The sequence below is a fragment of the Aethalodelphis obliquidens genome, unplaced genomic scaffold (genome assembly GCF_003676395.1).
Source record: "Aethalodelphis obliquidens isolate GAN/ISIS:26980383/991018 unplaced genomic scaffold, ASM367639v1 scaffold22, whole genome shotgun sequence".
Lineage (NCBI taxonomy): Eukaryota > Metazoa > Chordata > Mammalia > Artiodactyla > Delphinidae > Aethalodelphis > Aethalodelphis obliquidens.
The window spans coordinates 20646098-20658481 of record NW_020837966.1 but is presented as its reverse complement, the minus strand read 5'-3'; the positions used below and the strand labels follow the sequence as shown (position 1 = coordinate 20658481).

Below are 12384 nucleotides of genomic sequence, written 5' to 3'. Positions count from 1 at the left end.
GACCTGCCGTCGTGGGGGATTTAAGGACAGGGACAGCTGAAGAACATGTGTGGCATTCTAGACACAGACCCTCCTTCCAGTCTCTAAATTATGGATATTGGCTTAAAGAAACCTTTGTCTCTTAAAATAAGTGCTCAGTGCTCAGGATTAGAAGCAGCTGGAAATCTTTGCGAAGGCGCAAAGGTTTCAGATGTGTCTGAGTATTTTTTCAGTGGGCGTGGCAGAGGATCCTGAATGACACACGTATCTGTCATGCTGGCAAACCATATCCTCGGAGTGTCCCCCCAGGCAGCAGCGATGCCTGGATTGTCAGAGCAGCTCTGGACCCCCAGCCTGCAGGCAAGCAGAAAGGACTCCAGGAGAATTTAATAGGGAGTGCTGAATCTTGAGAGTTTATTAATCAGTCCGATTTAATGAACCTTTAAACATCTCTGGGGTACACGCCTGGTGCCTGCGAGTCCCTAGAGATAGTAAATGCCGTGACGTCAGAAATGACTTACTGGGGAGTGCAGTGCCACAGACATTTGTATTGGTTACCATGAGCAAAAGTGACCCAGAGAAAGAAATTACAGTACTTTCATGGGTTTTTTTAAAGTCAAATGAGCATCAAAAAAAACCTTCTAGCTTTTATTTCTCAGTCACATTTATCAAATTGTGTGTATTTAAGGGCGTCTGTCTAGATCATATCATTTTTCCTTTTATAGTGATGTTACGTAGTATATAGTTATGGAGAAACCCCCAGTTCATATCCTTGTAAATTCTCCCTGTCCCTGCAGTTAAATCCTGAGCTGAGTTACTCCACAGCATAGCTGGAGTCTGCTTTGCTTGTTTGTGCTGTGTCCCACACATGTGGGTGCACCGTAAATACTGTTCTGTAATCACCTTCAAGGTGCACATGAGGTGTGAGGGCTACACCGTAGGTAACAACAGTAGACAGTTGTAGAAATGTAGATACTAAGCGTGCAGTTACTCCAGTTATGGACCAGTAGGGAACCATCTGCCCATGTGAATTGTCAGGTGAAACTTTCACAAGATAACTTCTCCCCAGGAAGCCAGTTCTGTGGATGTATGTCTGTTTGCATTTTTTCCGAGGGCTTTTGCTTTCACTTCAAACATATTTTAAGCATCAGGAGTAGGGATAGGGGCACAGATAGGTGGGCTCTGTTGGCCGTTGCTGTTACCGGGTGCTTGCGTTACCAATGCTCTGGTTAGTCTCCATTCCACGTAGAAAGAGGAAACTTTGGTTACTGTTACGGCATGAACGGGACCTTATTCACACGTGTTAAGAAGGGATTGGAGTGTGAGGAAATTAGTTACTACCATGAAGCCGTTATCATTCTGCGCAGATTGAGCTCTGCTACAGTAACAGCTTTTGAAAATCTCAGCAATTTACAACAACAGTGGTCTGTTTCCTGCTCTCCTGATGTATTCCTCTGCGGTCAGCAGCAGCTGTCTTCCAGGTCATCAGCCTTCCAGAACCCAGGCTGAAGGAGTGCCCCACTACCACCCGGGACATTGCTGGTCTCAAGGGAGAAGGGAAAGACACGGTGCAGAACCAGGTGATGGTCCTTAATCTTCTGCTCAGAAGGGGCACACTCCCTCCCAGTCCATTTCCCTAGTGAGTGAGATGAGTGAGTCTGACATCACCAGGACAAGGAAGGGCAGCAAATACTCTGAGCAGTAGTAGAGCCTGCTGCGCTCGGCGAGGCAAGATTTCCTCAGTGCCGCCCTTTGTCAACTAGAAGGGTTTCATACTGGCCGATGGAGACTGAAGGACGTGCTAGGGGAGGGATAGACATGGACTGCTCGCTCTTTGCTGGTCCTTGTTTCATAGAGTGACCAAGAATCCTTGGTGTCAAAGGTGTCGTCTGCAAGAAATGCGGAGAAAAATAGGAAATACATGATAAATGTGGCAAAATGGGAGCTTCCAGGGCTGCCCGGGCAAGGCCTAGGAGCCCCTGCTTTGAGGTTCACAGACTCCTTGTCAGTCTTGACCCATAATTTTCTGAACCACCTGAGACCTGGTCATTGTCTCTCCTGGGTTCCCATGAATGTATTCCTCTCCAACAACATGCATTCTCATGAGGCCACTGGAATGAGTCTTTTTCCCTTCACCGGTGCCCTTTTAAGAGTTAAAATAAAATTAGCAGGTAAAAGATAAGGTTAACTAGGCACAGAATCCACCTCCAAGGATCCAAAAAAGGAGAAAGGGATCTTGAAGGTCCACCGGAGACTTGCCTGAACTTGGAAGAATATGGCAGCCTGGCCGGTGGAATTGGCTCAGCTGCCCAGTAACCCAGGGAGTGGCCTTCACTGACCCACTGATTCAGGCACTGGTTCCTGTTTGTCACGCATTGTTGTAGGTAGTGAGACACACAGGAGCCCTGCTTTTGAGGCACTTACGTTCTAGTGGGCGCGATTGTTAATGAACTATCACTTGTATATTATTTTATTTAAAAATAGATCTGTTTTAGGGCTTCCCTGGTGGCGCAGTGATTGAGAGTCCTCCTGCCGATGCAGGGGACACAGGTTCGTGCCCCAGTCCGGGAGAATCCCACATGATGCGGAGCGGCTGGGCCCGTGAGCCATGGCCGCTGAGCCTGCGCGTCCGGACCCTGTGCTCCGCAGCGGGAGAGGCCACAACAGTGAGAGGCCCGCGTACCGCAAAAAAAAAAAAAAGATATATATATATATATATATCTGTTTTATTAAGTATGATACTGGGGACTCGACAGTGAACAAAAACAGGCCAAGGTCCAGCCCTTATAGACACGCCATTCTCCTGGGGGCATAACTAGGATATAATCTATGAGTTGTTAGACAAAATGTGAGGTGGTGCCGAGTGCTGTGATAAAGTGTGAAGGTAATGGGGTTGGGAGTTCGGGAGTGGAGGGTTGGCGTTAAGTGTGCTCTTGGGTCAGGTTGGGCCTCGTGGAAGGGGTGACATGGAAACAGAAACCCGGAGGCGATGAAGGTGATATTGGCCAAGGATGTTCCAGAGGGAGGGAGTAGAAGGTGCAGAGTGGGATGCCCAGCTGATTTCTTTGGTTGTCTCTCACCTGGGCTTCTCACGTGGTATAAGGAAGTTCTTTGTAAGAACTTCCCTCTCCTCCTGCTAGCCGTGCCTTTCACAGAGAGCGGCGGTTCCAATGGACCTTTAGTGGATACTTTGTCTGCTGTGTGGCACGTGTCACCTAGGCAGTTCCAGTAAGCCACTCCTGTTACATAAAGCATTCGGGAATGTAGCCGCACGCAATTCCAGGCTATTTTTTTTTTAAATAATAAAATTGCCCTTTGAGTTTATAATATACTCACGGATAGATGTTTTCTCAATTTTTTTTTTTTTTTTTTGCACTTGGAGTTGCAAATAGGTAGTGGATTGATACACGGTTGAACACTCTTGTAGTTGTGCAGCTCTATATAAATAACCGGAGGTTTGTTCTCGAAAGTGGTTAGAGTGAGAGGGTGGAGGTGGAAGATTTGGGAGGAAGCTGTATCCTTCACAATCGCTCTATTGTCAAGTCAAATTAAGGCAAATACAAGTCGCAGCTGGCTTGTGCACTCATTTTGGATTCAGTTGCTTTTGCTTTAATTTTTGCCAAAAGTAAGCATTAAGGAATATGGAAACTTAAGTTCATGTAATTAGGAAAGAGTGCTGCATGAGGTTACTGGAATTTTTTTGTAAAATACTTCATTTCTGATCCATTTGATGTTGAACCTTTTTTCTTTCTTTGATGTTGAAATAAGAAGATTAAAATCAACTTGTTAAATGTGAAACCTTGAGCTGTAAGGAAGTGTCATTGAGTAAAGGCTTCTAAAAAGACTTTTCTGGTTTGCCTCTTTAAAAATTATTGTTGTTGTTGCTATTGTTATTATTAAGAGTGATTTCGCTTGCAAATCTAGTTAGGGGCCAGGTGTCTGACCTCCTCTGGCCAGAAGCACACCAGCCAATCACCACGCTGAAGGGCTGAATCATAAATTTGAAACGTGGTCAAATACACTGTTACTTGTCCCTGTTTAGGTGACCGCGTTAAACCACTGAGCCCCAACCAGCAGGCTTGGTACTGTGTACCCAACAAATAAAAAAGACATCCGTATGCCACCTCAGCTGTTTCCCCAGGGCACAGTAAGCCCTTCCTGCAAGGTCTGCTTTATTCTACAATTGTTTCTAGGTGGATCCTGTGGGCCAGCGGGAAGTAGGTAGGGTTTAAAGTCATGCAGACTCAAGTTCGAACCCTGCCCCGGCCTGACTATCAAAACTTAGACAAGGTCTGAACTTTCTGAAGCGTTTTTGTTTATCTCTTCAACCTGGGTAACGATATGACAGTCAGTTTGTAATGAGGTTCAAAATGAGATGACTCATGGAAAGCAGTTAGCATGGTGCCTGGCACATGGTAGGTGCTCATTATTTGTTGGTCCTTTGCATATACTGTGGAGATGGAAATGATTACTCGTTGCCTGACCTTTTGGGGGACTCATCTCCATAACTGGCAGCCTGTGGATTGGATGTGGCTAAAAGAAGTGTTCGGCTTGTTGACCACTGTGTTTAAAAATGTTTGGAATTTGTTGACAACATTTAAAAATCCGGAGATTTTTACAGAGAAGTCTGGGTTTCTGGCTTTATTTGAAAATTGAGACTGTCTGAAAACATTGTATCTGCCCTACTCTTCCATTCAAGCCCGACGACCAGCAGCAGCTGAGGGGTGGTGGCTTCCCGCAGGGAGGATGTGTGCACTGAGCTCCTTTCTCTCCTTCTTGTTCTTGCCTGCTCCCTGAGGGTACCTCAAGTGTTACCAACACCCAGTCTAGACATTAGGCTGACTGGATTCGCTGAGCCAGCATGTGTGTATTTTCTCTATATGGCATTGAGGAGTTTGGAAGCTACATATGGGCCTTGAGATGTGTTTGGCTCTAGCAAGGAAAGGTAACCCCTTGCACACCCTGACTGAAGAAGAGGGGTACCTCCTTCCAGGGAGGCTATCTGTTTGATTGACAATGCAGCTTTGTCCTCAGCTAATGAAAAATGGCATTCGGGGAGGGGGTTGGGACACTGGGTCAGGCAAGAAGATCAGCCCCTACAGTCATCCACTGAGTGGGGGGGCGGGGGATAGATACACATCCAAGTCATCCTCGGTATGACAAAGGCAGACATGGTAATGAGAGAGATTATGAATGGGGGAACATTGTAGTAGTACCATGAATAGAATAGGGCAGAAAGCTTGCAATGGAGAAATCAAGAGAAAAGGCAGGATTCAGCTGGTCCACAACAAACAGGATCATTCATTACCAGACATATTTTGGGACAGAATCAGCACTCTTGATTGAATAAAGACAGTTAAAAAGTACAGTCCAGTCATAAAATTTTGCATTTCCCTGACTTGTTTCTCTTCAAAGCTATATCCCTTATCTGGTCTTCATCACAACCTGCTAAAGTCTTCACAGCACAGTGACAAAAGTGGTGTCAGTCGATACCCTGGTCCAGTCAATGAATTCATGACATTTCTTCCTTAAAATTCCAAAGTTTTGATTGATTACATTTTGAGGTGTATAAGAAATGATTATAAATCAAAGATATCCATGATTTTCTCCCCAAGAAATAAATTTAAGGCTTTGGGCTTAAATTTACTTTAAAAAGTGACATTTAATCTGTATTTTTCTCACTACAATTTAAGGGTCTACATGCTGTTTGAAATGACAGCTACAATTTTGTAGGCCATTTGGTTCTTGTATTAGACCCAGATTTGGCATAACCTGGTATATCAAGATTTTTACACGATCACTTTGACGAGTATTTTGATTTCTTCCTTAATTCTCAAGGAACTAAGAATTACCTTGGTTTTCGTAATAACATGACTATGTTGGCATTGATCTTGAGGTTATTGATTCTTAATAACTAGTTCTCAATTATAGCATCCATTTCTCTGAAGGATTTTGTAGTGAACCAATAAATAATCATGTTTTTGTCATTTGGTAGAGGTCTTATGTAACCGCTTAATTTTTATTGCGCTAGTATTAAGTTGGAAAAAGTGTCTACACTGTGCCCAGTAAAAGAACCAGACCTCTCTAGACATCTCTGTGGTCATTGTTCCAGCATTTCCAAGTTCACTTCAGGCTGGTAGGGAGTATGGTTGAACAGAATCACTGCAGGGAGGCCAAAATTTGACCCCCGGAGTGTAAAGAGATTCTGTGTTCTGTGGCTTTGCATTAGGCTTTCGTGGTGGTTTTATCAGACGTTTAAGGAATTATGCTTAAGTGAAAGGGTGAGAAGTGAAATCGTGCTAATAATGATGATGATGATGTTGACAGCTAACACTTACAGAGCTTATGTGCCAGGCCTTGGTGTAAAGGGTTTGCTGTGCATGAATTCGTTTCATTTTCCCAACAGTCCTATGAGGAGGGTATTATTACTCTCCCCTGTTTACACATAAGGAGCCTGAGGCAGAGACAGATGAAATGACTTGCCCAATTTAGAGCATCTAGTGAAGTGGCAGGATTAGGCAACCCAGCCTGGTTGATGTTCTGAGCTCCTGTGTCTGGAGAAAACAAACACACAAAGAGAAACATTTATTTTCACCTGTTGATTAATTCCCTCCGGCCTGAACGGTTCTTGAGGCAGCATGGCAGTTCTGATCTTACGCTGTCAGGAAATGAATGAACACTTTTTCCAGGAGTGCACTGAATAGTACCAGTTTGATGAAACTCTTCATAAAGTATATTACTTTACTTTATGTTGTTGTCTTAAAGAACAGATAGTGGCTATACTGCAAATCTTTTCCAACGGCCGTGACTCTCCCGGCAGAACAGAGAGGGGTCACTGCATCAGGTGCTTTTCTTTTACTCCTTAGAGCCCAAAACTGTACTTGGGAGTTCACACATCTACAGTTTTATGTTTTGTGTTTTTTTCCGGTCTTCTCCGTACCGTTGGATTTTGAGTACAAATCTCCCCCCTCCACTTCCTCTCTCTTTTTGCTTCTCATTTTTAATGTGATATAGACAGGAAGGCAGGCCAGCTGGCTTGTGAAAAGAGTGATGTGATCACCAGAAAGCAGCCCAGGTTCCCGAAGGAAAGTCAGGACCAGGCCCCATTTATTTCATTTCATTTCTTGCTTTTTTCCTTTTCACTTTTCTCCCTTTTCTTCTTTTCCTCTTTTTTTTCTTTCCTTTTTTCTTTTTAAATGGAGAATTAATGAGTAAGACTATCACGATGATATAGTTAGACCTAGGCATCTTTAAAAAAGAAAGGTTTCTTATTTTCCCAGCCAACGCCTTGCCATCCCCTTGAGGACAGGCTCTGTCGTACCGTTTCTGTATCTTCCTTTTCCACTTCCCATCCCTAAAGCCCCCTTGCTTATTAACATGGTGCTTTGCAGAGGACAGAGTCAGCATTTGCTAGCTTGAATTGGAAATGGACGGTCTGAGCTGTATTGGGTGAGGGGAGGGGCGACGGGCACCAGAGGTGGCAGTGCAGACGAGCAGGGGTGTGAGATAACAGGGAGGGTGGGGACTGAGTGTAGTGAAGAGCACGCAGCGGAGACCGCAGGCCACCTGTCTGCATCCCCGTCTAGGGATGGGTCTGTGCCCTGGCCTCAGTTCAGTTTTGTCTTAATGTCTTGGATGAGCCTTTGATCTGCCAGTGGCGAGGGCCAGAGGCGACCATCAGAGCCCTTCCAAGGTCTCTGCCTTACAGGTCCTGAACAAGGAGTCAGAGCTCCCAGCAGCCCTTCAGGTCGCGTGTGTAAGGTTTGTAAGTCCTCATTTAGTAGGATAATGAATGAGGCCCAGTTTAGGTAGAAAGTCACTGCGTATAATTCATTCCAGCAGAGGTGCTTAATTTGTATTTGCACTCGTGGACCCCAGGTCCAAATCCTCATTCCTCAGCCCTCATTCTAGCCATGGGGACATAAAACAAAACAAAAAGCTCTTACATGTTTTTAAGTGTGTATTACTCTTGCTAGATCTCTTTTAGTGAACATAGGTTGGTCAGAAAGTTTTCTCTCCCTTTGGGTTAGCTATTTCTTTCTTACAAGGTTTTAAAGCATTTCCTATCAGCTGTTTGTTTCAAAAAGGTTCTTGAGACTAAAAATATCCACTTTTCCTCATGGCCATCCCTCTTCCTCTCTATTCCAAAAGGCATTGATGACCTCAGTGTCAGATTGTGTGCAAGACGTACAGTCCTTTTACGGTCCCCAGTCCCATGCGAAATCCTCATTCTCTGTTTCACGCTGTTTCACTAGTCTGTGAACATGGCTTCGTTTTGTTACTTTCTGCTGTTTGTTTTTGATCCCCACTACATGGCCCTCTTATGCTGTGAATAAAATTAAGAATGCAGCCAGAAATAGAGTGAGGAATGGCATTGAAGGTTTAAGTCAGCAGAATTTGGAATCATCCACATTACTTCACAATTATGTGTGAAAGGTGGTCAACTTTCTGAGTGACCTGCGTCCTTCCTGCATCTCTGCCCCTCCTTGGAGTAATGTCGGGGCCACGTTATCCTGTCTAACTTTAACAAGAGCTCTCCTGCGTATTGCATTTATCTAATCCTTATTGATAATTGCTTGCTGCTTGCCCTGTTGGCCGTTATTCCCATTGAAGTGCTTTTCCCTCCAGCAGTAGTCTGCAAACTCCTTAGCAAGCTTCCCTGACCTTCAGAAGGGAGGTCATTCAGTTTCACCTTCTCAACACACTGGATAGAAAGCAGGACTGGGTGTTTGAAGAATTAACCAGCAGGTTTTAAAACCTGCTGCTAAAGAATACCCGCTTCTTAGGCAAGTCTAGGCCAGGAGGGATCCAAGGCAACCAACCACAGCAGTAATGAGTGGTCTTGCCCACGGCCTCTTTAGTGTGTGGTGGGTGGCCCTTGACCCCAGAGCCCACTGCCCTTTGACCTTGACCTTCAAAGCTCTGAGTCAGCATGAGTGATTTGTCCAGGTCAGTTGTGTGCAGACCTAAGCCTGTGGACACTGCCTGCAAGGATGGCTCATGAATGGAGCCTGAACCCTCCGCTCATCATGGGAGAAGAGTTGTCTGTTGTTTGTATTTTGCCCAACCCGGGTAAACGGGGGGTTTATTTCCGTCGTTGGGTTTTTAGGTCAAGTGGTCGTTTTGTGTGGTCTGGGACGTGACATGAACCATGATTATTTAGGAACCTCCTTGTCTTTCTTGTACCAGTGCTGAGTCCCCATTAACTAGAGTTGTGGTTAAAAAAAAAAAAAAAAAAAAATCCTTCTAATATTAGGAGTGGGCAGATTCTTTAAATAGATCAAAGGAAGACAGCCACTTTCCCTGAAACAACTGTATTCATGAGTCAAAGAATTCTAAGGATATCTCAGAATGTATGATTTTTTTTTTATGCCCCAGATTTGGGATTTTTGATTCTTCTTATTATATGTTAAGAGAGCTTAGAAACTCTTAGGAAGAATAGCCCAACCTCATATAGTATCTATTGCAAGTGCAAGGACCTCAGCATTCTAGCCGCCCTGTTCTTTGAAAGCACAATAGCTATTTCTGATGGTTTCTCAACATTGAATTAATGAGATCTAGGATAAAGTGTAACTTACAGCCTTAAAAATCATTTCCCGGTTCACATCCTCTGGGAGGGAGAAGGAAGTGAGTAGCAGGTCCTACTTTGCTCACTTTGAGCTCCCGATTAATGCCAGACCCTATGCAAGGGCTTCTCCATATATTATCTCCTTTCATCTTTATTATCCCCATTTCACAGAAGGTAAAAACTGAGGCTCAAAGGGTTTGTAGGACCGGACAGGAGAGCATCCACATCACACCATTTTCGTAATCAAATAAACATTGTTTCATGAGTATAGATTGGTTCTTACTAGGTTTATTGTGTATGTACTTTGTTTCTGACCACCCCTGCCCACTACAGGTGGATGTGAAACCCTCTCAGGAGAAACGCAGTAGAGATAATGTCCTCAATTTATGCTGGTGGGGCTGGGGCTCAGGAGATAGAAGTTTCCAGAGTGCTGTGAGACTTTGAGAAAGGCATTGCTAATCTTTGTAGTCCCTTATTTGTGAAGTGGGTGTAGAAATACTTCATGGATTGTTGTGAGAATACTCTGATATAATTATATTAAAGTGTATCAGTTTAGTAGGTATTTATGCTGCACCTTTCAGCATGAGAGCTGTACTTGGCAGTAGGTATACAGTGGCAAATAATAATAGTGCTCATTTATGAAGTGCTTATTATGTGCCAGGGATCATTTAGGTGCTTTACTTGCATCATCGCATTGGATTTTAACCATGGAAAACATGCAGTAGGTATTCTTAACCCTACCTCCACGTAAGAGGAAGAAATCATTGCCCAGAGAAGTTAAGTAACTTGCTGAGGTCACACAGCTAGTGCATGGTGGGGTTGGGATTGGAACCCAACAGTCCACATCTAAAACCTGCATTTTAACCATGACATTATGATGTCTGTGCTCTACTGGCATAGAGGGTCTCTGCCCTCAGGAAGCTCAGAGTCCAGTAGAGAAAGGATGAAAATAAGCAAACATAATGACATCATGCTGCACTAAGCGCTATGAAGGAAATAAACAGGATGACCTAAGTGAGAGGGGCAAATCTGGGAGGGCCTCTCAGAGGGGGTGATGTTTAAGCTGAGATCTAGAAATAAATTGCAGTTAGCCAAGTGACAAGTGGGGAGCAGAGGGCTTCAGTGGGGGCGGGACATCACGCTGAAGTCTAGAGGTGGGAAAAATCTGGATACGAGGGACTCAGAGTAGCTGCTCAAAGTGAGTGACCAAGGTTATTGGTAAAGACTACTTTGAGCTTGAAATCTCTTCACAATCAGTTGAGTAAAGACTCTGCAGCTGCCTCTGCGGCTTTAGTGTTTTCTCTGTTTTATTACATACGTTCAATTGTATAAACATGAAAGCGATTCAGCCTTTTCATGAATGCCTATAACTGACCACATTGCACCACGCCTCCCCACTCCCAAATGTGGGAAAACAGAAGGAAGGAGAAGTTTTGAAGTTCTGCTTCCAAATATTTCTTTAGTGGTCTTTTATGGGGCTTGGTTTCTTAGAACCTGACATGTGTTCATAAAACATGATGTTCCTCTGCCTTTATATACATTCTTTTTCTTAAAAAAAAAAAAAAAAAAAAAAAATTTAACAGAGTCATAACTCTGAGCAAGGAAACCCTCAAAAGAGAATCGCAATTATAAATGCTGGAATATGCTATGCATAAAATTAATGAATGCTAATTTATCTGTTCTGCTTTTAACGGAGCAACGTCACGCAGACCACCAAAAAGGTTTCACGAAGAAACCTTTCGTGCCTACCCATACCCTTCGAATGTGCCCCAGGAGGCAACATTTCTTTAAAAAACATTATTGAAATCACATATCTTTTGTCCCTCTCTGGTACATTTCACCTCCCGAGACACACTGGCTATTTTCCTAAAATGTAAACTCGGATTATGTTCACTTTGAATTTGCATGCCTGGGTAACAGTGTCACTAACCTTTGCTATTCCTTTATAAATTGAAATTAATTAAACTAGAGCTTGCCAGTGAAAACATACCCTCCTAAATTCAGATTTTGGTTCTGTAGCCCTGTTCAGGAAAAAAAAAATCCCTTTTATTAGAAATTGCTGATCTCACATCAAAGCAACAAGAGAAGACCAAGTTCTCTTTCGTTTTTAATAAAGAGGTTTTCTGATCCCCAAGGGCACACCTGACCACAGTGCAGCCAGCACTGGCAGCCTGTGACAAGTGGCCCATGGAGGTCACAGCCTACTTTCGGAGGTCATGGCTTTTTCAGAACTTGGTGTGTTTAGAGAGGCTAATTTGTTAATCAGAGAAAACTTGAAATCTCCATGTGATTTCTTTTAGGCTACTGGCAGTAATACGCATCACTGAAGTTTTTAAGCCTTTTTTTAAAGACGGATTTTGAAGATCTGTAGGAGAAAGGAGTTCTGTATTATAAGAAGGAAAAATATGTACATACTTCTACTTTTACTTAAATTTCCTTTTTTTTTTCAGTCTCCCACCTTCTCTGTTTTCTAGTCGCCAAAATTTTTGATACATTTGCATCCTTGACTATAAGAAGGGATGGTGGTATCTAGCCCTGTCTTCTTTTTGCAGTATTTTATATTAAACTAAAAATCAGCCCTTCTAGTCCAAAAATGTTTCCCAGCCTCCCAGAATAAAAGTGTCTGGTAGGGCTTCCCTGGCGGCGCAGTGGTTGAGAGTCCGCCTGCCGATGCAGGGGACACGGGTTCGTGCCCCGGTCCGGGAAGATCCCACATGCCGCGGAGCGGCTGGGCCCGGGAGCCATGGTCGCTGAGCCTGCGCGTCCGGAGCCTGTGCTCCGCAACGGGAGAGGCCACAACAGTGAGAGGCTCGCGTACCGCAAAAAAAAAAAAAAGT

At 43.9% G+C, this 12384-nt stretch overlaps 1 protein-coding gene across 1 annotated transcript in view; it reads left to right on the top strand.

The window, feature by feature from the left end:
- PDZRN3 (PDZ domain containing ring finger 3) overlaps window positions 1-12384 on the top strand; it is a 247078-nt gene that overhangs the window by 86684 nt on the left and 148010 nt on the right. The gene's annotated exons all lie outside the window — the stretch shown is intronic.